Here is a 24,975-nt window from a genome sequence, read left to right as displayed (position 1 = left end):
GCTGATCCATTTTTGTTCTGTTTATGTCCCACCTTGTCTGCATGTGACAATCCTTCCAGGAGTGAGTTCTCTGCTATTAGCAATGCCGCCTGGAACACTGATCTGAGGTGGGGACATAAATGATGTAGTTGATCCTGACATAGACAGAACAGGTGGGATGGTACTCAGGTAAGGAAGAGGCCCACTGTGTTCTTTTGTGGAGGCATTGGGAATGGTCGACCTTAGGCAACTGCATAATCAGGACAAAAGGCAATACATGCACCTGTCATCAGCACACAATAGCTTTTCTCACCTTGACTACATGTTTATGCATACTACTACTGCTGCCAAATTCAGGGAGGTACGGCACTATGCAAGAGGCATCTCCGATCACTCGCTCATAGGAATTCTCCTACAGGATCCTCACAGGGAATTTCCACAAGTTCCCCGAATAGATGCTAAGCTTGGGCAGAGTTTGCTGAGTTCTGCGAAGGGCAAACAAAAAAAACCCTGCTGCGCTAGGTAGAGCTTTGCAAGCGACTGAGTTTCTTTGGATAAATGCCATTCTGTGGTTTCCAGTGTCAGGTGCTTGTCCACACTGTGCAATTACCGCGAACTGCACCATGCACAGCACAAGTGGGGGCTGCTTCTTTTCTGCCGCTCGAGTAGATTTTTACTCGAGCGGCAGCTTTCTCATCACGAACGGACGGTTTCTCAGTGCGATGGATCGAAAGCATACGCGACCACTCACAATGAGGAACCTGACCGCCCGCGTTGAGAAATCTCACAGGTGGTTGATTTTCCACTCTCGCCAATTTGATGTTGACGTACGCGAACGAGGAAAAATCTCACCGGGAGGTGGATTTTACTAGCTTGCGCTCGCCAACTTGACATTGATTAACGCAAGTGAGGAAAAAAACTCTGCTACGCTACGCAGAGCGGAATTTTCAAATCTCCGCGAGCTCCGCGTAACGCGCAGGGCCAAAAACTCTGCAAACGCCGCAAGCAGAGCTGAGTTCACCACCCAGACTTAATAGATACCTGGTATCTTCGAGACAAAGGTATGGGTGGCAAAATACGGAAAGGGACAGATCTTTACGTTAAAGAAAATCAAGGCTCCGTGGTTTCGGCCAGTGATCTCTGGGAAGCATTTAAGACTGTCCTACAAGGTCAGATTCAGTCCCTCATAGGAGGGAAAACGAAGGAACAAAGGTTGGAGTGCGAGTCGGTTGAAAAAGAAGGGTTGACCTTGGAGGAACGGGCGATAACAGAGGGTACGCCAGCCCTGACCCATCTCCTGATGCTTAAATAGTATGAACTCAGAGGCCTGGCAGAGAATAGGGCAAGAACTCACACTCTGGAAATGCAACGCTGACTGTACAATGTGTGCGACAAGGCTGGTAAATAACTGGCCTGGTTAGAAAGGAGAGATCAGACCAGGTCTTGGGTGCTCAGGGTGACTGACCAAGAGGGAGAAATATGGACATTTAATGACGAAATAGCAGAGACATTCACCAGTTATTATGAAGCCGTATATACCTTGAATACATCTAAGATGGAGGAAGAGGGTGCAGCCTTTCTCCATAATGTAGGCCTACGTACACATACAGGTGACAACCAGGAGAGGTTGGACTTAGATCTAACAGAAGAAGAAGTGATAGCTGCTCTCCGTAACTTGCTATACAGCAAGGCGACACGCCAAAATAAGCTGCCAGTAGAATTATAAAAACTATGCACAAAAGTAATGCGGGCGCAGCGGCTTGCCTACCCAAAGATCAAAAAATGGCCACTATTGTGGTGTTTCTTAGGACTTGTAAAACACCAATAGAGTGCTCCTATAGACCAATCTCACTCCTAAATGTCAAAGCTAAGGTACTAGCTAAGATCCTGCCAACTAGACTTCACAAGGTGAGTACCTCCCTGGTGCATCCAGACTAATCTGGTTTCATGCCCCACAGAAGCACCCGTGTGAACTTATGGCGCAATTAATCAGCCAGCAAGGGACCAGCGGCCGTGATGGCCCTAAATACCAGGGTGTTTTTCAATAATATAGAATGGAATTTCATCTTTGCTGTACTGGCCAGGATGGGTTTCGGGTCAAAATACTGCGGGTGGGTTCACCTCCTTTACCGGTCTCCCCTAGTGCGTGTCCAGGTCAATTAAGTGACCTCTAGCCCCTGTCCAGGTCAATGCAGTGGACTCCCAAGAATTTGCACTGCAAAAGGGAGTGAGGCAGCGTTGTCTTCTCTCGCCTATTATTTTTTCATTGGCTCTGAAGCCACTGGTGGAGCCGGTCAATAAAGACCCACTAATAAAAGGAAAACAGGCACCGGGTGGCTGGGTGGAGCATATATAACTTTGTGCAGATGACATCCTTCTATATGTTTCGCTGCCATACCGCCCCATCAGCAGAATACTGCAAGTCTTCAAGTTGTTCAGAACCTATTCCAGCTATAGTATATTACATTGTATATTCCACAAATGTTAATAAAAATAATTTTTTTAAAAGATGTTTGCAGCTGTTTGTGATTTCTCCATGCAATATGGCGATTGTTACATGTGGTTGAAGACTGTAAAAACGTTCTTCAGGGCAAAGAGTAGATACCCTTTGCTTTACCACCACAAAAGAGATTAAGTGTGCAGTGATGCACATGTAGTCAGTCGCCTGACAACTGGTCCACATGTTTGTCGTCAGGTGGATAGCATAAACAACACTTTGCTGCAAAGCTTCTCTGACCAATTGCAGCACATCTTGATGCAGCACAGGAGCACCAACTCTGGAAAAATGAGCCCATCTTGAAACCTTCCATTTCAAACAGATGGCTGCCACAAATTGTAAAAATCCCAGTGTAGAAAATAGATATTCCTTTACAATTGATGAATACCAGAAATAACGATGAAGACACAGGTACGATGCAGAGTCGTTTATTCCATGTCTGCTACATGTCCAGTACCAAGTAAGAATGTCTAACTGCTGTTTCCCTAATGCCTATATCTCCACACTCTCATTCAAACATCCACATACCACACGGCAAACATACACATCCCACGTACTCTTCTTCGAGTCAAAACATCTCGTTAGTAATTACTTGAAATCGACACTCGCGCAGAGCGCTTGTGTCTATTTCAAGTACCAACATACAACTCACCTCCCCCCTTTTATTTATTTATTTATTTATTTCCTTTTTTTAGGAAAGCTCAAAATCCTTAAATCTGATAGGTAAATTGCGAACTCTTGAGCTCCTAGTTGAACATGCAGAAGCAGAAACACCTTGTTCACTAAAAGTTATTCCCGAATTTGAAGTACTTATGTCCTCACCATTAACATCTAAAAATACATTTGAAGAATCATAATCACCCACATACTTTCTGCCTTTGAAGATTGAAACCCTATTAAAGTTCCAAACACTGCCATCTTCCACTCGTACTGCATTCTTGAACACTTCTACTACTTGTATGGGATCAGACCAATTTGATGATCCCTTACGTACAGAGCAGCCCTTCTTCAACCGTACTAAGTCACCAACTTGAACAAAAACATTCCTCACGGTCTTATTTTTTAACAAATCACACTTCATCTTTTCTTTGTAATTATCTACTTTCCTACTAATTTCTTTGAAATCAATCTCAGCAAAATCTTCTTTAGTTTTATTCGTGTTCCTTAGCCACCATGGAACTAATTTTGTACTAGGTTTACAACCTCTTAATAATTCAAAAGGAGTCAACAAAGTGACTGCATTTGGAGCTGTTCTGTAAGAAAGCAGCATGGACTGTAAAGCCTTATTCCAACATAATCCACCTTTAATAGCCAATTGGATAGCCTCCTTAACAACCCTATTAAACCTCTCAATTTGACCGTTTCCTACTGGATGAAAAACTGCAATCTTTTTGTGAGAAATGCCACATCTCTTTAGATAATCCTCCATTTGTTTGCTAACAAATTGTGGTCCATAATCTGTCACAATCTCCTGAGGAATACCTTCTCTACAGAATTTTCATCTAAAAATTGTATGATGTTTTCTGAAGTAACTTCCCTGACAATTTTAATTTCTGGCCATTGAGAAAAATAATATATCAGCACTATGCTAAATGAATATTGATGTGGTAAAATACTGAATGGTCCAATAATATTAATGCCAAGTTTACTCCAATGTGCGACAGGTAGATCCACAGGTTGTGCTATAGGGATTAAGGCTTTAGCTGATTTATCACTGTTAGCGCATAATGTACAAAGTCTTACCTGATGTTCAAAATATGAGTCTATTCCTGGCCACTAAAAATTGTCCTTTTAAACGTCTCCTAGTCACTGAAATACCAAAATGCCCTTACTGAGAAAAGTCAACCAACAACTTCCTGAGACCAAAAGGTGGAATGAATGTATCCCCCCTTAAGACAATACCATTCTCTATGGCCAACTCATCATGAATTTTATAATAACTAACTAAACGCCCTATAATTTCTTTTTCTTCTGGCCAACCATTCAATATAAACTCTTTTACTTTTTTGAGTTCCTGATCCTTTCCCACCTCTTCATTCCACAGTTGCTCATGAATAACAGAATGAAAATCCCAAGCACTAAATTTACATCACATACTACATGCGCCACTTCACACTCATCATCGTCAACACTGTCTGAATCTTTACAGGGAAGAGGTAGCCTTGACATACAGTCAGCCTGGACATTGGATTTCCCCGGAACATACTCCAAAGAATATTGGAAATTTTGTAGTCAAGCCAGTCTTGATGACAGAGTACGCCCACCACCAGGTGATAATATGTGAACTAAGGGCTTGTGGTCAGACTTGATGGTGAATTTTGTACCCCATTAAAATGGTCTAAAATGTTCGCACCCCATACACATGCTAATAACTCTCTTTCAATCACCGAGTAGTGACGCTCAGATTCCCTCAAGGTTGTTGATGCATATGCCACAATCCATTCCTTACCCCACTCTTCTTGAATTAGTACAGCACCTAATCCACAGTTACTTGCATCTACCATTACAATACAGTGTTTGCCAATTACAAATGGTTTGAGACACAGAGCTTTAGTAGTCATCTCCTTAACAGTGGTAAATGTTGCAGTCATAGTATCAGTCCAAATATATTTAGCATTTTTCTTAAGTAGGTTCCTAAAAGGTTCAATTACAATTGCAGGCGTCGTGGCAGCCAATACGATCATAGGATTCCTTGATGGGGGATTGCCTAAACTTCCGTCAGCCAGTAATATCCTTGTGCACAGAAGGCTCTTTTCGCCGAAACTCTATTAAATTGCTGGTAGATGGGAATCTTAAATGAGGATACGTTCCCAATCGTTGCCAGTGTGGAAAAAAGATATTCCTTTACAATTGATGAATACCAGAAATAACAATGAAGAAACAGGTATGATGCAGAGTTGTTTATTCCATGTCTGCTACATGTCCAGTACCAAGTAAGAATGTCTAACTGCTATTTCCCTAATGCCTATATCTCCACACTCGCATTCAAACATCCACATACCACGCGGCCAACATACACCATTTCAAACATCCACATACCACACGACAAACATACACATCCCACGCATCATCTTCGAGTCAAAACACCTCGTGAGTAATTACTTGAAATCGACACGCGCGCAGAGCGCTCGTGTCTATTTCAAGTACCAACATACAACACCCACTCCTTCCACAAAAGAAAAATGGAGGAAGTCCAGCACTAACATTTCTGCCAACTTCCCGTTGTACAAATGTGCCATCGGGTGGTTACCGTCGTACGGAGCCTCCTGCCTAAACATGATCATAATAGTATACTGGATTTTCATCTTTTCTGGGGACACTGACACAGGATACTTTTGAGAAGTAGGTGGTGGTAGTCTCAGTGTCCTTAATGGTGGGGCCGTCAATGTATGCTGTGGTGTCTCCATCTGACTATGAGTCTTCCTGTGCCATTGTGAAGTCACTGAGGCATATGATTCTGCTAGCCACTTCTGGGAATAATTGAGTGAGGATGTCACCTTCTCCTTCCTCATCATGTTTGGACTTGTAGCTGATGTTTCTCGTCCCTCTTCACCTTCACCACCGCGACCAGGTTCAGCAATTATTTTTTGTCAAAGAAGTTTTTATTGAAGGTTTTAACAAAGACTGAAGGCACAATCCGCCCATTATCCCTCGCAGGGGAAAGCTAGTCATCAATCAAAGCACGAAGGGGGGACCCAGCTATAAGTGATAGAGTACCTTATTCATAGTCCGCAGCTCAACAGAGGGATACAGATTCTAGAGCGTATAGGTACATAGCATAGACCGACTGCGATGGAGTGGCGAGGGGCGCTTATGTCAGCCCCGTCGTCCTCTCCACAGAACGCCGTGCCTTTGATAGGTCCATCATGGTAATAGTTCAGAAATATGCAAATGTAACGAATGGCAAGTCCTGAGGTCAAAGGTGGAAACAGAATCAAGATCGCAACAAGAGTCAAACATTTAAACAGAACCCCCCCTCCATCCCCAACCCCTCCCCCCTCCCTGGTGGTGGCAACATAGTCTGACAGTGGATCGTCGATGAGGAGTCTACTTAGAGTTGGAAAAGATGCAAGGCTCGAACTGACGGGGGACAAACCGCTGAAGGCAGACCCCTCGAGAGGAAGGAGACCAGCGGACCCCATCGGAACTCAAAATTCTTAAAGTCTTCCCCAAAGACATCCGACATGCGTTCTAGACTGAGCAGTCTCCAGAGCCGGGAATGCCACAGGGAGATTGCCGGGGCCTCCCTCTTCTTCCACGCCGCCGCAATAGTGACCTTGGCCGCCCCCATACATAGCCACATGATTCTCTTGTCAGTCCTAGTTTGATGTTCTAACATAGGATCACGGATGCCCAGAAGTGTTGTATCCATGGATGTCGGAATGGGGTACCCCAGTATGTCCTTCACCTGTGCTAACATTTCCTCCCAAAAAGGTCTAATGGTTGGGCAGTCCCACCAAATATGCTGGAAATCACCGAGCAGTCCGCATCCGCGCCAGCATCTATCTGATGTGCCCGGGAAAATTTGTGCTAGTTTGGACGGGTATAAGTACCAGTCCATCATCGTCTTCAAGTGTGCTTCTCTCAAGTCTGTGGATTGGTTAAATTTAAAAATGTCCGACCACAAATGTGTCCACTCCTCGTCCGGGATGTCCCGTTGGGCCAGCCTTTCCCACATAGACATATATCGCAGACGGGTGGAAAGTGCAGTGGATAGCAAGAGTTTGTAGAGAAATGAGATTGCACCCTTCATGGATGAAGCTCTGACCAGGAAGGACTCAAATTTAGTAAGTGGGCGGGTGGCCTCTTCCCGGACTTTCGGTCCCAAGGCCCAATGTAGCAACTGGGCGTGGTGGTAGCGCTCAGAGTCTCCAATCCCATAGTCCCTTTTACAGTTATCGAACGTGAGGGGATCATAGTTATGGAACAGATGGGTCAGCGCCAGACACCCCCCCCCCCCGCCAGGCGTCAAATGGCCCCTCATGGAGAGCTGGAGGAAATGCTGTGTTGAAGTGTATTGGTGTAAAAGGGGAAGGGAAGGAAGACCAGCCGTCCTCTGTCGATACAGAGTCCCAAACCCTCAGGGTGGTACGTGTAGGGGTGCTAAGGTAAGGCTTTTTAGGCCTGTCTTGCCGTGCCCGCCAGATCAAGTCCCAAATCGTTCTTCCTGCTACACTACGGTCCATATGGAGCCAGTGTTTTTCAGACTCTTTTTGCGACCAGTCCACCAGAATCCTGAGCTGCGCAGCTTTATAATAGAGCTGAATATCAGGAAGGCCGACTCCTCCCTCCCGCTGGGGGCGACGCAGCATAGAGAACGAGAAGCGGGCCCGCCCTCCTTGCCAAATGAAGTGCAGGATCATTGCTTTCACTCGCCTAAAGAAGTCCATCTCAAGATCTATTGGAAGAGCCTGGAATAAATATAATAATTTAGGGAGCAGGGTCATCTTTATGGCATGAACACGACCAAGCCAGGACAGAAAGAGCGGCTTCCACCGCGTCAACTCCGCCTGAATATGGAGGAGAGTGGGGGGGGGGAAGTTGGCAGTGTATAGTTTCTCTACTGTCGGTGTTAGCTGCACGCCCAGATATTGGATAGAGGATGAAGCCCACGCCATAGGCGTATGCGATCGAAGGAGAAGGGCTTCCTCCCGTGGGAGAGTGAGATTGAGTACATAAGATTTATCTTAATTGATTTTGAAGCCTGCAGCTTCCTCAAAACGCTCCAGTACCGTTTGCAGATGTGGGAGAGACCTCGTCGGGTTTGTCAGGGATAAGAGGACGTTGTCAGCGAAAAGAGAAATCTTATGGGCTTCACCTGTGAAAGGGAGACCCTGTTCCCTGACAGCAATCGCTAGAGGCTCTATACTGAGAGTGAACAATAGAGGGGACAAGGGGCATCCCTGTCTAGTCCCCCTGGAGTGTGTAAAGGATGGGGATTGCACGCCATTAATTGAGACTTTGGATCGAGGGTGTCTGTAATTAGCCTGAAGCATATTTATGAATTGAGTGGAGAACCCAAACGCTGTGAGGGTCGAGAACAGAAACCTCCAATCCACGCGGTCAAATGCCTTTTCGGCATCCAGCCCGACCAGGACTGCCGGAATTTTGAATTTGTTGGCCTTCTCAATCAAGTGGACAATGCGACGGGTGTTGTCATGGGTCTGGCGTCCTGCAATAAAGCCCGATTGATAAGATCGTTCAATCTTTTAGCTAGAATGGAGGAGTATAACTTCGCGTCAATATTTAAGAGTGCGATGGGCCTAAAGGAAGCACAGCATGAGAGATCTTTCCCAGGTTTGGGGATCACTGATATCACAGCCTCAGACATGGAGTCAGTCGTGTCACCGTCCGTCGCCATTCTATTAAAAAGCCGGACTAGGTGGGGGCCAATATCCGATATGAATGTCTTATAAAAGAGCGCGGTATAACCGTCAGTGCCCGGAGCTTTATGGGGTTTCAGTGCTTTATTAGCCGCGGAAACCTCTTCAAGTGTGATTGGAGTTATACGTTCCTCATTCCAAGCAGGAGAGACCTGAGGGATGGGCAGATCCCTCAGGAAGTCCTGTTGTTTCTCAGTATCCAAGGTATCCGCTGCATACAAGGTCCGGTAAAATTCCCTGAAGATGCCCGCTTTGTCTTCGTCCCTGTGGACCAACGTCCCCGAGGGGTCTTGAATACCCCCGATGTACTCCCTCTCCCTTTTGTCCTTCAGTTGCCTAGCCAGATGTTTCCCTATTTTATTGCCTTGCGTGTAAGACAAATTACGCAGTTTATGGAGAGTGAATTCAGCCCTATTGTTATAGATAGCTCTGAGTTTGCCCCTGACCACCGTAAGGTTGCGCAGCGTCTGTCTGGTGGGCGCCAGTTTGTGAGTTTGTTCCATTTTAGCTAGTTCGGCCTCGAGATCTTCCCTTTCTTTAGCCCGTTGTCTATTTAGAGCAGAGTTGAGCGAAATGCATTTGCCTCGCAATACGGCCTTAAAGGAGTCCCAGGTAATATATTTGGAAGTGTCCTCCGGCCTATTCAAGGCAAAGAATTCAATAATAGTCTCTCTCAACTGATTACACGATTCTTTATCTCTCGTCAACGACGCCGGGAAATACCACCGAGCTGGCGATGGGGCATTACCCAACCAAGAGAGGCACACTGAATAAAAACCATGGTCAGAGACAGCTATGGGGAAAATCTTGGCCTCCCTAAAACTGCCCTGAAGGGACTGGCTGGCAAAGATATGATCCAATCGGGAATAGGAGTGGTGAACGTGAGAGAAGAAGGTGTAGTCTCGGGTCTGGGGGTAGAGGGCGCGCCATGTGTCCAGGAGGTCCAAGTCTTGAATCGGCCCCTGAGTGTCAGCGAAAAATAAACCCATGTCCGAGCGTCGGGTGTGTGTGCTATCAAGTTCTGGGTGCCACACTAAGTTGAAGTCCCCCATAAGAAATAGCGGTCCCTCGGCAAAGTCTGTCACCTTACCCAAGAGAGTGTGCAGGAATCCCCTCTGTCCCGAGTTGGGGGCATAGAGTGTCACGAATGTACACAATTTCCCCTTCAGGCGCCCCATGACCATGAGCCATCGCCCGTCCCTGTCGCTCTGAACCCCTAAAGGCTGGAACTGGGTATTAGAGCGAAACAAGAGGGCCACTCCCCTATGCTTGGTAGCTGCTGAGGATTTATAAATAAGGGGGTATTGTTTATGTTTCAAACGAGAATCTTCAGACTTAAGTAAATGAGTCTCCTGTAGGGCCACTACATCAAGGTGGTGATCCAATATATATTTCCAGACTTTCTGTCGTTTTTGAGGGGAGTTGAGCCCCTTGACATTCCATGTACCTACGGTAATGGGCATCGCAGGGCCAAACCTGTGTATCTTCTCAATAAACAGCCCACCAGCATATCCCAAACCAGTACTATGCCGTCATCCCACCTTCCCCTCCATGTGAGCTTGTAAGATCTCAAGTGGTTTAAGGCGCCCAAAACCCTCCCACCATAGAAGCAGCCACTCTCACCTCTCATCACCCCTCTCCCGCCTCCGGGACTCCACGCCAGCTTCCTATCTTGAAGAAACAAAACGGAGCAGCCACCACCATCTTCCCCCCTCACCCCCTACCCCCCTCAACAGGTCCCAACATAACAAGAACCCAAAGCAAAACCAAAAACCATCATTGAGTCGTAGCGTAGGGCAAAACTGCCCCCGCATGGATCAAAGGGGGACAACGGGTCCTGGGACCCAGTCCGCACAGCACTATAGCGAGAGCATAGGGAAAGGTCCATGGGCAGAAAACACTCACATAATGTCCCAGATGTCGCAGTGTTGAGGCTCCCGATCTAGCTGTGAAGCTATTGGCCGCCCTGCTATAAGCCAGACCGGGAGAAGGAGTAAGTCCACTCCTCCCTCTAAGGAAGAGCCTCAGTCGACGACATGGCACTATTCGTCAGGCAGCAGTACACCACCATAATCACCTTATACGTCAGTTATTCCCTTTTATTGCAGACTGCGACCAGGTTGTGGCAGAGGGCACCCTCCCAGAAGCAGTCCCGGGAGCCCCAGCGGTGGAGTCTCCCCCCTCCTCCGGGAGACCAAGGATGTGTAGGCCGTCTTTCAGGTCGGTGACATGGTGTCTTTTGTTGTGGAGTTCAAAGCTGAGGCCAAAGGGGTATGTCCAGCGATATTTGACTCCATCCTCCTGGAGCTTGGTGGTAACCGGCCGCAGTGTTTGCCTCCGTGCCAGAGTAGAGGGGGCGACATCTTGAAATATGGCACAAGAAAAGTTCTGAAAGGAGATGGTATCCTTCGCCCTGGCCCCCTGCAGAACCGCCTCCTTGGTTTTGTAAGAGTGGAACTTCGCCAGGATGTCCCGCGGTTTCTTCCGTTCACCCCTTTGGGGGGGCCCACCCTGTGGACCCTGTGGACCCTGTCCAGCTTGATCTTGAGCACTTTGGGGTGTAGTATCTCCGCAAAGAGGCCCTCCATGAACGCCTCTAAGTCTGGCCCCTCGGCGCCCTCCTCCGGGTTTTTGACGCGGATGTTCTCCCGTTGAGCGCGGTTTTCCAGGTCCTCAGTTTTCAGCTGTGTTTGCTGGAGCTGTTCTTTAAGGAGGAGGACGTCCCTCTGACATTCAATCGCTAGTTTCTTGTGTTCCTGGTGTTGTGACTCGAGGTCGAGGACCCTGGTGCCTACAGAGTCTACATCCCGCTGAAGGGAGGTTAAGCGTTCTGATAGGTCAGAGCGTAGTTGATCGATAGAAGATTTGACGTCCTGGCCGAGCTCATTACGTAGCTCAGATTTGAAGTCCTTGTGCATAGACTGGAGGTCTGCCTTAGAGAGGGCCATGGTTGACTTTTCCGAGGGATTCCTAAGAGCAGGTCGATCGGCCACAGCAGCAAAGAAATCCGAAACCTTGCCCGTTCCTTTGTTCGTGTTTTTCTTTGGCGACATAGGGGAGTAGCTTCACACTGTTAGATAGCCCGAGCATTCCAGGGGGACCCTCTCTGCAATTGGAGGGCCAGAGGGGGGCCCGTGCTGCACTCAGAGGTAGCGTCACTCACTCGCCTAGTGGGGCTCTGTCGCGGCGATGTTAGCGACCTCTCCTGCCGGCTGTGTGGACTTCTCAGCTCTCTCGCAAGGCAGTGGACCAAAGACCTCTCCAGATACGTGGCCACTGGAGTGGCGATAGCTCTGTTCAGCCTTTCCAGGACATCTGAATCATTAGCTGGTGTCTTCACTAAGGCTGCCCCTTAGCTCCCCCGCCAGGTACAGGTCACCCTTTAACTTGCCGCATAGCCAGTACCCCGTCCTGTTATGCCTGAGCTGCCGAGGGGAGTCAGCATACCACGAGGCTCATCGCCATTTCATGGTGTCTTGCTGGCCGCCATCTTGGGGACAGGCATCCGAAGTGACTCTCCTGGTGGGTGCCGCATTAGCGTCTTCCCAGGTCTCATGCCAGCCTTAGGTTAGCCCCTCATCCGCCTCCTCTCCGAGCCACATCGGGGTCGCTGGGGGAATCTAGCGCGCGCTGAGGTCCCTTGCAGTTTCAGAGCGTCCCGCTGGCCGCCATTTTGGAGTCAGGCAGCCGGTGGACAGCTCCCTGTGGGTGACGAGTGGGCTAGGGGGCTTCACATGCGGTCACAACTCACCCCCTGTACCTCCGCCGCCTGTACGGTGAGAGCGCACTCCCCAGCGGCCCCAGCGTTCGCCGTCGCCGTCGCCGGTCACCTCCCCTGAGCCGCGCCGGCCGCCATCTTGCCTCCGAGGACACGGCGCTGTGAAAAGGAGGTAGAGCAAGCACCCGTGGCCTCACAAAACGCGCTAGCGAGCCATCAGTTCGTGCCTCTGTATTCCCGCAGTCCGTGGGCGGTCAAAGAGCTCCGTTCTGCCCAGGATTTCCGCCAGTAGAGTGCAGAAAGCACTGCGCGGACCGGGAGCCAAGCAGGTCACGTCTGCTCGGCCATCTCGCCCGGCCACGCCCCCTCAGCAATTATTTTTAAGGTGCTTCTCCGGCCGGAATGCATGATGTTTTTTCATATGGGTCTTTGACCTTCAGTACCATAATGTGAACCAGGCTTACCTCGACAAACACTTGTGTGGCAAATGGTGCATATTGCAATGCTCTCCTCCTGTTTGCTAATTGTAGAAATGTCCCAAACTGGGGAGAAGTACTTTTGTACTGTGCCTCTGCCAAAGATTGTAGAAGAACTGGAGGTAGGTGGGTGTGTCATTAATTGCCTCTCTACAGTGAATACTTCTACTAAGGGAGAGGTCAGTGCAGGCCTCACCTAGGGCTTTGCAAAAATGGGAGCTGGCGGGCCTACCTGTACCACATCTCTCAGAGCAGGTTGAATAGTGATGTTGGACTCCTCTGTGCCATCTTCCACAATGATTAGCTCATCGTCATCATCTGCCTCATCATCCCCTTCCAGGAACTTTTATTTTTCCTTGACTCTCATGGCATCTCCCAGACTCTGCCGCGTCCACTCCCTATCCCTATCATCAACATCAGAAGTGGTGCTTGGAGAAGATGGTGTACTATCTTTCCATTTCCTTGCTAGAGATCTGCAAGTCAATGATTGTAAAAGAGGAGGTTCTTGCTTGGCAGGAAACTCAAACTCTTGTTCTGCTCCAACTTCAGTAATACCTACAATCACTGGCTGTAGCTGCTGTCCACTTTGATCTGTTTCCTGAAATGATTGGGTACTACTTTGCGAAAAGGACAACTCAAATTCAGCATCACTGCGTCACATCCAGGAGGAAGTGGAATTATAACTAAAAAACGGAATCCTATTGTGCGGCTGTGCACCTATCGTGGATGGATAGAAGGATGGTGGAAAAATGCAACAAAAAAACATAAATAAAAGTAACAAAATAAAAACATAAAATTAAAAAAAATATATATATATAAAATAAAAATCATAAGAAAATAAAAACACAAAATGTAATCAAAAAAGAAAATCATAAACATCAAAACAAAAAACTTTAATAAAAAATAAAAAAGTTAAAATTCAAAAAATCTAAATTACTAAAGTTAAATAAAAAAAAGATCAATGTTTGTATGGGAAGATAAAACGCAACTGACTTGTGAGGCAAGGAGGTGCAAAATAAAAAATACAAAAAATGCATGTAATATATGAGCACTTTTCATAAAATTCATAATCTTAAAATACATATTCTACAATGATCATCAAGATTATTTTTAAACTGATATCACATCCATCCATGCAAACCTGTGGCAAAGGCACACAATGGCCTCCAGCCACTTGGTCACACAACAACAGTGAGCAAGGAGACATGGGGTACAAAGTACACATGCAAGCCTATGGCAAAGACACACTGACTGATTGTACAAAATGGCTGCTAGGCACATGGGCAAACAACAATAGCGATCAAGGAGGCACGTGGAACAAAGAACACATGCAAGCCTTTGGCAAAAAAAGACTGACTGTATGCACAGGATGGCTGCCAGCCACATGGTCAAACAACAGTGAGAAAGGAGGCATGGGGAACAAAAAACACATGCAAATCTATACCAAAAACACACTGGCTGGAGGCACAAAATGACTGCGAGCCACATGGTAAAACAACAGTAGCGAGTAAGGGGGCATGGGTAACAAAGAACTCATGCAAGCCTATGCCAAATACTAAGTCCTTAAATCCAATTATATATATGCAGCAAAGAGAGTGATACTTCCAGCTTGAAATACACATGAAAAGTGGCCAGGAGACAGACAAAGCACTGGGAGAAGCCTGCTGGACAGGAAGTTGGAGTCTCTGGGGCACTTCCTTTCTGTCGGGAAAAAAGTTAAAAAAGAAGGCTTTTCACACTAAGAAATAACCTGAGTGGTCCGTTGGATGAAGGATATACACTTGAAAACCTCATTTTGAGTATATTTAGCTGCTTTCAAGCACAAAAACAACTCTAGGTGTAATCACAAACCACACTATATTGGCACAGTGGCAGCAAGAAGCTGTGCGTGCAGGTGCGAAATCTTGCATGCACTTGCTAGTGGCCTGAGAATATTGTGGTGCTCATGAGTGAGCACCAAAACAATCCTCAAGCCCAGGAATGGAAACAGAAACTCAACTATATGCTGAAAAGTGGAATCCGGTAACTCTGCGTAGTGCAGAGTACCTGAGAGCAAAACATGCAAGCACGTGTGACTGGGCGAAAAGTAGTATATTATTTCCATAAACCTGAGGTTATTATGTTCTGAAGTTATAAAAACTAATCTCTCTGAAAACAGGAGATTTTCCTGTTTTCAGAGACACTGCGAGCTAGTTAATGCGAAAACATAGGCTGACATATTCGGCGGGGGTGTACAGAGTCAGTTTGCCACAAAGCCCACAGTATATGTTCTCCGTAAACAGCGTAGGTCCTGCATGAAAGAGTACTATCAGAAATACACTACAGCAGACTTGGGGTTGTGATAAGGTCACCATTATTAGAATCTAGAGGTAAAAGAGCCTTCTTGGTGGAGATTACCGCCTACTAATCTTATGCAACCTCTAGTGAACCAAAAGGAGGTGCAGTAAAACGAGAGATTTCATTTAAAAAAAGGATGTGATAGGTTTCATGGTGGGTATTGACCCAATATGTTATGTTATGTTATGTTACTTTATTTCTTTTATAGCGCACGGCAACTCCAGAGGAGCATCCCGGCGCTTTGGCAAAGAAAGGAACAGCATAAAAAGCAACCACACAACAGTAAAAGAAATAAAAGGACGATTTCCTAAAAAGCCATGTCTTCAAGTCCTTTCTAAAAGCAAGAAGACAGGGGGCCGATCTCAGGGACAATGGTAGTTCGTTCCATGCCTTAGGTGTCAAATAGCGGAAAGATCGACCTCCCAAACATGCACGACGAATTGCAGGGACAGTCAGCAAAGACAGACCCGATGATCTAAGAGTCCTGCTTGGCACATACCGGGAAAATCGTTTCCCAAGATATTTGGGGCCCATACCATGTATGGCCTTAAAGGCCACAGTCAGGCATTTAAAAAGGACTCGCTTGGAGATAGGTAGCCAATGAAGGGTGTTCAATAAGGCAGTGGCGCCAGCTCTCCTCGGGAGTCCAAAGATGGCACGGGCTGCCGCTTTTTTGGACCGCTTGCAAACGGGTCATGAGATATTTCGGTAGACCCAAAAAAAGAGCGTTTGCGTAGTCCAGTCGCGACCCGATTAGTGCCTGAACGACTGTCTTCCTGTGGTTGAGTGACAGTAGAGGAAGAAATTTCCTCAGCATCCGTAAGATGCCGAAGCATTTCCCAACAATGGACGAGATGTGAGGTCCAAAGGATAAGTCACAATTTACTATCACTCCCAAATTCTTGGCCTTGACAGCAACCTTATCAGGAGGAAACATATCCTGTGGCCACCAGGATTTCCAGTCTTGTTCCGGTGCGCAGCCGAAGAAGAGCAACTCTGACTTATCAGAGTTGCATTTTAAGCCATGATCTCTAAACCACTCAAACACCGCACCCAGGCAATCCCTGATCTTTGTGGCATCAAACGACCCACCCCTGTCACATGTGAACAGGAGTTGGGTGTCATCGGCATAAGACACGATCTGGGCGCCAAAGGATTCCGCGACTTCCGCCAGAGGGGCCATAAAGATGTTAAACAGCATAGGGCTGAGAATGGAACCCTGCGGGACTCCCACCTCTAGCGGAGCCATATCAGCGGAAAAAGGAGGCGCCCAGATCGTTTGTCGGCACATGTATAGCACAACAATGTTTTTTGTTCTTTTATAGTTAAATGTAACATGTGGGGATCTCACCACAATTTGCCTGTTTCTTAGCCTTTTAATCTTCATATTTTCAGAAATAATCAAAATAAAATAAAAAGATTAAAATAAACAATCTGTGTGGCCTTCTGGTTTCCCTTTCCAAGTAGTTCCAAAAACATAAAAATTGAATTATTTAGCAAGCCAAAATGAAAGAATTAAAATACAAGAAATGGATACCCAACATCCAACAGAAAAATCAGTTGCCAAAGTCTGCCGCTTGTGCCGGCACTGCTGCTGCTACCACTGCAGCGTTGTTTTTATCAAAAGAGGAGGGTGCAGACACGAGCATGCTTTGCCACCTCTAGGAGATCGGGTAAAATAACTAACAACTAGTGTCAAAACTTGGGGCCATATTATCAAGAACGACGATAACATTATCACTGCTGCCAAAGCAGTGATATATTCCCATAGAAGCCCAGGTTCTAGTGTGAACCTGGGCTTCTATGGGAATTCACAAGGGCATATTATCAAGCCCCTTATCGCCGTTTTAGAGGCAGTTTCCTGCCGCTAAAATGGCGATAATGTTATGGCCGTTCTGGATAATATGGCCCTTGGTTTTGGCAGTTTAGTTCAGTAATGGGAGATAGAAATATTTAACCAATATTTTGGGATAACCTACTTAAGAGGAGGGGGTGGAAGTGGCCACTCAAACCACAGCCAGTAAAGCAAGGTGGGCATATAATGGTACTGGAGTGGAGGAGGGAGAGGGAAGAGCGGTGGCAGCACACCAGGCAAGTGAAAGCCAGACTGAGACCTAGCTTGGCAGTTTCCTCACCTCCTAGGCTTAACAACAAGGGTGGCACAGCAATGAGACAGCCCTCATCGCCGCCACAGACGACATAAGGGCCCAACTGGACAACGGTGAAACATCGGCCCTCACCCTCCTGGACCTGTCAGCCGCCTTCGACACGGTCTATCACCGCACACTAAAGACACAACTCCAAGAAGCCGGCATCCAGGAGAAGGCCCTGGACTGGACCACGTCCTTCCTCTCCGGCAGAACCCAGAGTGTCCGCCTCCCCCTTCTGCTCCTCAGCCACCGACATAATTTGCGGCGTACCCCAGGGATCCTCCCTCAGCCCGACGCTGTTCAATGTTTACATGGCCCCCCTCGCTCAAGTCACCCGCCAGCACGACCTCAATATCATCTCCTACGCAGACGACACACAGCTCATCCTCTCCCTCACCAAAGACCCGTACACCACCAAAACCAGCATCCAAGAGGGAATGACGGCCGTCGCCGAATGGATGAGGAACAGCCGACTGAAGCTGAACTAGGACAAGACGGAGATCCTCATCCTCGGGTCCACCCCCTCAGCCTGGGATGACTCCTGATGGCTGACCACGCTAGGAACAGCACCGACGCCCACCGACCACGCACGCAACCTTGGATTCATCCTCGACTCCTCACTCCTCATGTCGAAGCAGGTCAACGCCGTCTCCTCCTCCTGCTACAATACCCTCCGCATGCTTCGCAGGATCTACAAGTGGATCCCCACTGAAACAAGACAGACGGTGACACAGGCCCTCATCAGCAGCAGACTGGACTACGGCAACGCACTCTACACAGGAATCCCGGCCAAACATCTCTGACGACTGCAACACATCCAAAACTCCTCCGCCCGACTGATCCTCAACGTCCCTCCCCGCAGCCACATCACCCCCCTCCTGAGAGACCTACACTGGCTCCCCATCGACAAGAGGATCACCTTCAAGCTGCTCACCCACGCACACAAAGCACTCCACAACACCGGTCCAGCCTACCACAACAGCAGACTCAGCTTCTACACCTCCACCCACCAGCTCCGCTCCGCAAGCTTCGCCCTTGCCGCCGTCCCCCGCATCCAACATACGACCACCGGCGGAAGATCCTTCTCCTACCTCGCCTCCAAGACCTGGAACACCCTCCCCACGCACCTACGGCAGACCCAAGACCTGCTCACCTTCAGGAGGCTCCTCAAGACCTGGCTCTTCGACCAGTAGCGGCACCCACCCCCCCCCCCCAGCGCCTTGAGACCCTCGCGGGTAAGTAGCGCGCTCTACAAGTATAATGATTAATTGATTGGTGGCACCCTAGTGCAACCTCCGCTTCACTCTGCGAGCACCCGCTCGGGACCCTGCACTCTTGCAGCCAGAGGAAATGTCCAGCTCCTCACCCATGCTGTTTCTGTCAAGCTGCAGCGAGCACCACCTTCACTGTCACCCTGATCAACAAATATGGGCTCCCAGCTCCAATTTTCTGTAGCCCCACCTTCAGTGACATCAGTCTTCCACATACTGCACTTTAGTACATCGGGGCAGTGCAAACTAGGGTAACAAGACTCAGCCTGGTTTGGCTCAGTCTGTTACAACATACAACCATGTCAGACAGCCAAGCCGCACTGTCTCCCTGGGGAAATGCTTGAAGAGTGTCGGACCAGAATGCTGGGCAGAGCAGTGCACCCACCACAAGGTAAACACAGTATCTTCCTCACTGGGCAGTGTTTTGTGGGATAGTATGGCCACGCCCCGTGAGCCCATGGTATTGATATTGATATTATTTATAAAGTACACGAATGCTCAAGGGCATCTTGGCACTAGCATATGCAAGGTAAGCGACAAAGGATGGAAAACCGAGAGTGTGCCACAACTTTGTATCTCCAAATGCCAAGAATGCCACATCTGTTTCCCACTAGATGCATCTCTTGTAGCAGTATTAAGTCAGGGTCATGGTGATACAAGCATTTATGTACTAGTCCTCTCTTAATTATGTGGCATAGCCCATTCAAGCTCCATGAAAGGATCTTTAGTGTCAAGGCTTGTGATGCATTGATCCTCCCTGCAATGGTGTATAGTGTTGTTTGCTGTATCCTCCGTTCCTCCCCATTGTCTATCAGGTTACCAGTAAATTGAAGCACCTTCAACATCCCTCCTCTTAACCATGTCATGCTGTGAGACTTGAACTGCTCACATACTCAAGTCTTGAAGCATCTGTTGTCCTACCCCCAAAATGTAACTTACAAATCCAGAAGAGACTCCACTATAGTAAACACTACCAATCCACAGTCAAAGAATGGAAGTGGCTTCTTGAAGGTGTTGATGTTTCTAAGGGCTCACCCCACCACCCCCCAGCTTCATCGGCTTCCAGCGATTTCTGTGTCTTCAGTCACTGGCTCAGGATTTCTCTGTGCTCCTCTGTCCTGGATCCCACTATGCAACGATCCAGGCACACTGGCCGAGATAGATTGCCACCCTCCATTGGACATGGTCTGTCCCTGTGTCTTTTCTGTCCTACTGGGCTCTAGCCATCCTGCCAGTTCCAGATCTCCTCTAGTGAGAGGAAGAAACAGGTTGCACTCTCCTGCCTTCAGAAGGAGTTTCGCTGGAAAGACGAAAAGGGTAGTATCCCCTTTCAGAGTTCAAGTTTTGCTTTCTCAAATGACTGCCTTTAATTTTGTACCTCCTTCGTGTAGTCTGGGAACACCCATACTTCTTTGTTGGCAATGGAGATTGGGCACTTCAGATGGACTGCCTGTAGGATAGCGTCAAGGTCCCTGTAATACAAGATCTGTGCTAGCAGGGGCCTAGGCCTCACCACAGGTCTAGGCGAAATAGTCAGCTCCCTATGTGCTCTTTTACTGAGAATTGGTCGGAGACAGATCGCGGGCCCACCATATTTTTGATCAAATCCTTCAGGAAATGTGCCACTGCCGCTCCGTCAGTCCTTTCCTGCATCCACACAAAGTGCAGATTGTTGCTTCGGGAGCTGTCCTCCACATCATCTGCCCGGGCATGCAGTATTTGGATGATGTCTGTGAGGTGTCAGACTTCGAGCTCCAGGTGTTTCATGGCTGTTGTGTGGTCGGATAGGGTTTGTTCAGCCTTCCCCATTCTAGTCCACATTTTCCAAAGGTCAGCACTCAGGAAAGTAATGTCAACCTGCCAGCATGTCTATTTTGTGTTCGAGAGCTGCTCTGGAATCTTTAACTGCCTGAAGAAGATCCAGCATCTATGTGTTCCAAGATTCCTGCGGGCTCTCTGTCTGTGCCTTGTCGTGTGTGGATCCACATTGCCATCCTTGAAGATGTGTTTGTCCAGTTTACTCACTTGGAGTGGGCTGGAAGTCTTGTTTCACACCATTTCCTATGGTCACCACAAGGGCTACCGACTTCGGGTAGCTCAGTGTTGATAAGTTCAATCCCCTGTTGGCTCCAGGTTGAGAGTCACCCATGCTTCACGTTTGAGCAAGGTGGAGATCACAGTGGCAGTTTGAATTGGTAAACAGTCATGGCTCTCATATTTATACACCCTGCATCGTCAGCTCGTGGTTATTCTGAACCCCACCTCATCTGCCAGCCACAGCAGTGCTCTCCCTCGTTTGTTCAACCACAACTCTGGCAGAAATAATGCGGAACAGTTCAGGCTCCACTCGCTACCCCTCGGGCCCCAAGCCACCCTCAAGCAGGTACTTAGCTGCCTCAGTGCTCGCAGGCACAGTCCACCAACTGCCTCTCATGAGACACAATACCAGCACACAGGCAACCCCCTACTCATTGCTAGAGACAGCATTTATGTCACTCAGTGCCCCTATCATTCAGGCCAATGTTGTTGCTCATCTGTCTGCTCCTGGCCCGGCGTTCTGGGGCCCACAAAACCTGAGTCCTTTCCTCAGGCCTTGCCTCCACTGCCATATCAGAGGGGCCCACCACCTCCTGTGGGTTCATCTGCCCTGAGGGTAGAGAAAGGGAGATAAGCACTGCCCTTGTTAGTGGCCACTTAGTTTTGCGGCAGCGTCTGCCAGCCCCCAGCAGGCAGGACACACCAGGGTCGTCCCATCAGGTTGTTGGCCCAGTCCTGGCGTCCCACCAGATGCCCTGAGCAGAGTTGCATGCTTGTCAGGGACCTCACTCACCCCATCGTCTGTGTCATTATGTCCTTAAAATGCTGCGCTGCCTCTCTGGTGTTATGTGCAAGTGGTCCGGCTGCTGAAATTTCTCCCACGGGGCCTTCCACTCCGTTCAGCCATGAATGTCCAAGCACAGAATGCCCACTGCTTTGTCAACCTCAGGGTTTTGAATGGGGGGGAGTATTGCTGGCACCTGAAGTTGTTTTAGCAGTGCAGTTGTGCCTGATGGCTCTCCCAGGACTACAGGATTGAGGCCGATGTGAGCTCCAACGGGTGAGGGCTCACACCTACACAACCATCTTGGTCGGCAGTTGGCCACACACCCAGTTGTTTTTATAAAACGTTTGTGCCAATATTACCTCACTTTTTGATGACAGTGGACAACCCATTTTCAACAACTAAGGAAGTGACACAGACAGTGAACAATTCAAGCAGTTCCCTAATCCTTAAGCAAGGGAAGGACCCCGGAAATATACTTCATACCATCCTACAGCATTCTTAAACATAGACGTAAAGATTTCCTGACAATGCTCTTAGAAAACATCTTACCAGGGCTTATACACCTGGACCAAATACGCTTGATTAAAAATAGTAAAAGGTATAACAATCTCAGGAGAATTTTCCATCCGGTCGAAAAGGCATCGAAAATTGTGGTCCAAGAGATCCTGATTGCATTAGATGCAGAAAAGTCTTTGACTATGTGGACTGGCTCTTCTTGACTCGAGAGCTTAAAAAGGTCCACTTCAGGTTCTGCTTCATGGCTCTGCCCCAGGCAGGATACCAGGCGCCCTACGCAAAAATATCACCCAGTGGTGTTATCTCCCCAATAATCCAATCAAAGCGAGACACCAGACAGAGTTGTTCCTTGTCAACTCTACCTTTTGTCCTGAATATTGAACCCCTGCCTGTCTATCTCAGGGAAGAAGTGGAGTTGACAGGTTTGTGACTTGGATAAGAGGATCTTATAGATACGGTGCATTCCTGCCCTTTTCTTTTGCCGTAGGGAAGCGCAGCAGGAAGGCCTGCTGCACTTCCCTACGGCAAAACCTCATACAAGAGGCCCTAAGTCTTGTTGACCTCTTCTGTATTTGAGGGACATATCTCAAGATTCAACTATATTGGAAGGATGTACAAGCTAGGATATGTGTGTTTTTGACCTACTCTCTTCCAGAGATGCGAAATAAATCACATCGAACTTTCTGGGAGCCACCAAAAATGCTATGGTAGCATCTTTGAAAAAGAACGCCCCCCCCCCCCCGGATATTAATCAGTGGCATTTGTAGTTCTTTAATCTCTTGACACTGATACGTAATACGATAGATCATACTAAAGACTATACAACCCTTTGGAAGGCCCTGCGGACACATCTCAAGGAGGAGGGAGCCCCTACGAGGATGTACGCAGCAGACTTCAAAGTACTGAACTTATCTAAGAACTTGATGAAGAAAGGCGAGAGAGGAGAAAAGAGACTTCAGTGTGCTTATGTGCTTTGTATTGGGTTGGTGACACCTGCATTTACAACTTAGCGGCGATGCCCTTGGCACTCCATTGAGGACTTTAAGACTGACTTTGTGCCAACAAGTCCTATACCAGGGGGCTGGGGTTGTTTTTTCTTCTTTTCTTATTGTCTCTAAGAAATGTACTCCTTTAAATGAAACTAGCTACAACAGACGCCCCTCCTTAAAAGAGTATCATGTACAGCTGCATGGATCATTTATTCAACATGTGTCTATATCACGTGACATTGGAACTCAATAAGAATGTTGGGTTATAATGTACAACGTACAATCATTACAGGATGCTTCAGAAAAGGAACCGTGAAGTGTGCCCACGCAGTAACATAATGGGCAGTATGTAAGATCTGCATTAGACAGATTTTTCCTTTGTGAACTTGCTCTGAACTGAGTGATTTGTTTGCCCACTGTTTTAGTATTGCTAATACAGATAAGTGTTGTGACGCCTACATTGTTTGGGAGCTATGCGTCTTTATCATTCTGCTCTTTAAAAAAGGTAAACTCACCACCTGTGTCTGAGTGATTCCATTCCAGAATTCACTATATCCAGGGCACAAGTCGGGGATACACACAGGTGGGCAGCGTACAGCTGGGGCTGTATTACACAACATGCCCCAGGAGTGCAACGTGCGTTTTCACCCGCTTTGCGCGCCCAGGGCATTTTAGTATTACATAAGGGGCCGCAGACACTTGTGCGGCCCCTTATGTAATACTGACAGCGCTAGTGCACATACAGCACCAGCGCTATATTGATGTGGGTGTTCCCTCGTTTCCATGGGGTGTTTCCTATGCAAATGAGGAAACCGCTTTGCCTCTGCGCCATGCCGTATTCAGGCAAAGAAGCCCCCAGGAGGCGCTCTGACAGTGCGTCATTTAAAGGTGGCAAACTTTCAGTGCGCCTCCTGAGAGCAGCCTTCTGAAGGTGGTAAATGGGCTCCTAGATACCCCCCAGACATCCCCTTGCAGACGGGTGCAGTCACCGCCTGCCCCTACCTGCAAGGGAATCTCTATACCCCTTTAAAAGTGCAGGTTGGTTGCTGCCTGCACTGTGAAAACGCAGAGCGGCTGCTTGCAGCCGTTCTGTTTTTTACATGAATACACTGCTCTCAGATTAGCGCGAGTTCGCCGCTGCCCTGGGGGCAGTGCATTCATTATAATATGGCATATTTCTCTTCATTGCGCTGGGCGCACCTTTAAAAACGTGCACCCAGCGCAGTGAAGGGAAGTGCACTGCATCTATAATGCGGCCCCTGGGGACTCATTTATGGGGCCTTGCGTCAGTTATGTGCTTCCGATGCGTCATTTTTTGTGACGCATCGGTGACGTAAAACATGCCTCCTGTTGCGCACTATTTACAAAGTGACGCATCTAAGCAGATGCGTCACTTTGTAAACCCCTGACCTACATTATACCTGCGTCAGGTATAATGTATGCAGGGGGGGAGTTCCCCCGCAAAAAGCCTCGTGATAGTGACACAGTGAAATCTATAAGATTTCACCGCGTCACTTTTAGGATGCTGTTGCGTCAAAATCTTGCGCCTGCCTCACAGCAGGCGTAAGACTGACGCAGGCCCTTTCACATGGGGCTTTCCCCGTGTGAGAGGACGCCTTGCTGGAGTTGCGTCACTTTTGTGACACACTCCAGCAATGCGTCACTTTTGCGCTTACAGATTCCTTAAGTGCAATCGCAAAATAAGGAATAGCAATTTTTGCTATTCCTTATTTTGCATCAAAAATGTTACATACATACCATTTAGCAAATTAGTATTCGCAAAGGCCGAAATTCTGTGAATTTCGGCCTTTGCGAATGCTAATTAGCTTGATGCA

Source organism: Lissotriton helveticus, chromosome 7, assembly GCF_964261635.1.
Source record: "Lissotriton helveticus chromosome 7, aLisHel1.1, whole genome shotgun sequence".
In the NCBI taxonomy this organism is placed as follows: domain Eukaryota; kingdom Metazoa; phylum Chordata; class Amphibia; order Caudata; family Salamandridae; genus Lissotriton; species Lissotriton helveticus.
This window is presented reverse-complemented; position numbering follows the sequence as displayed.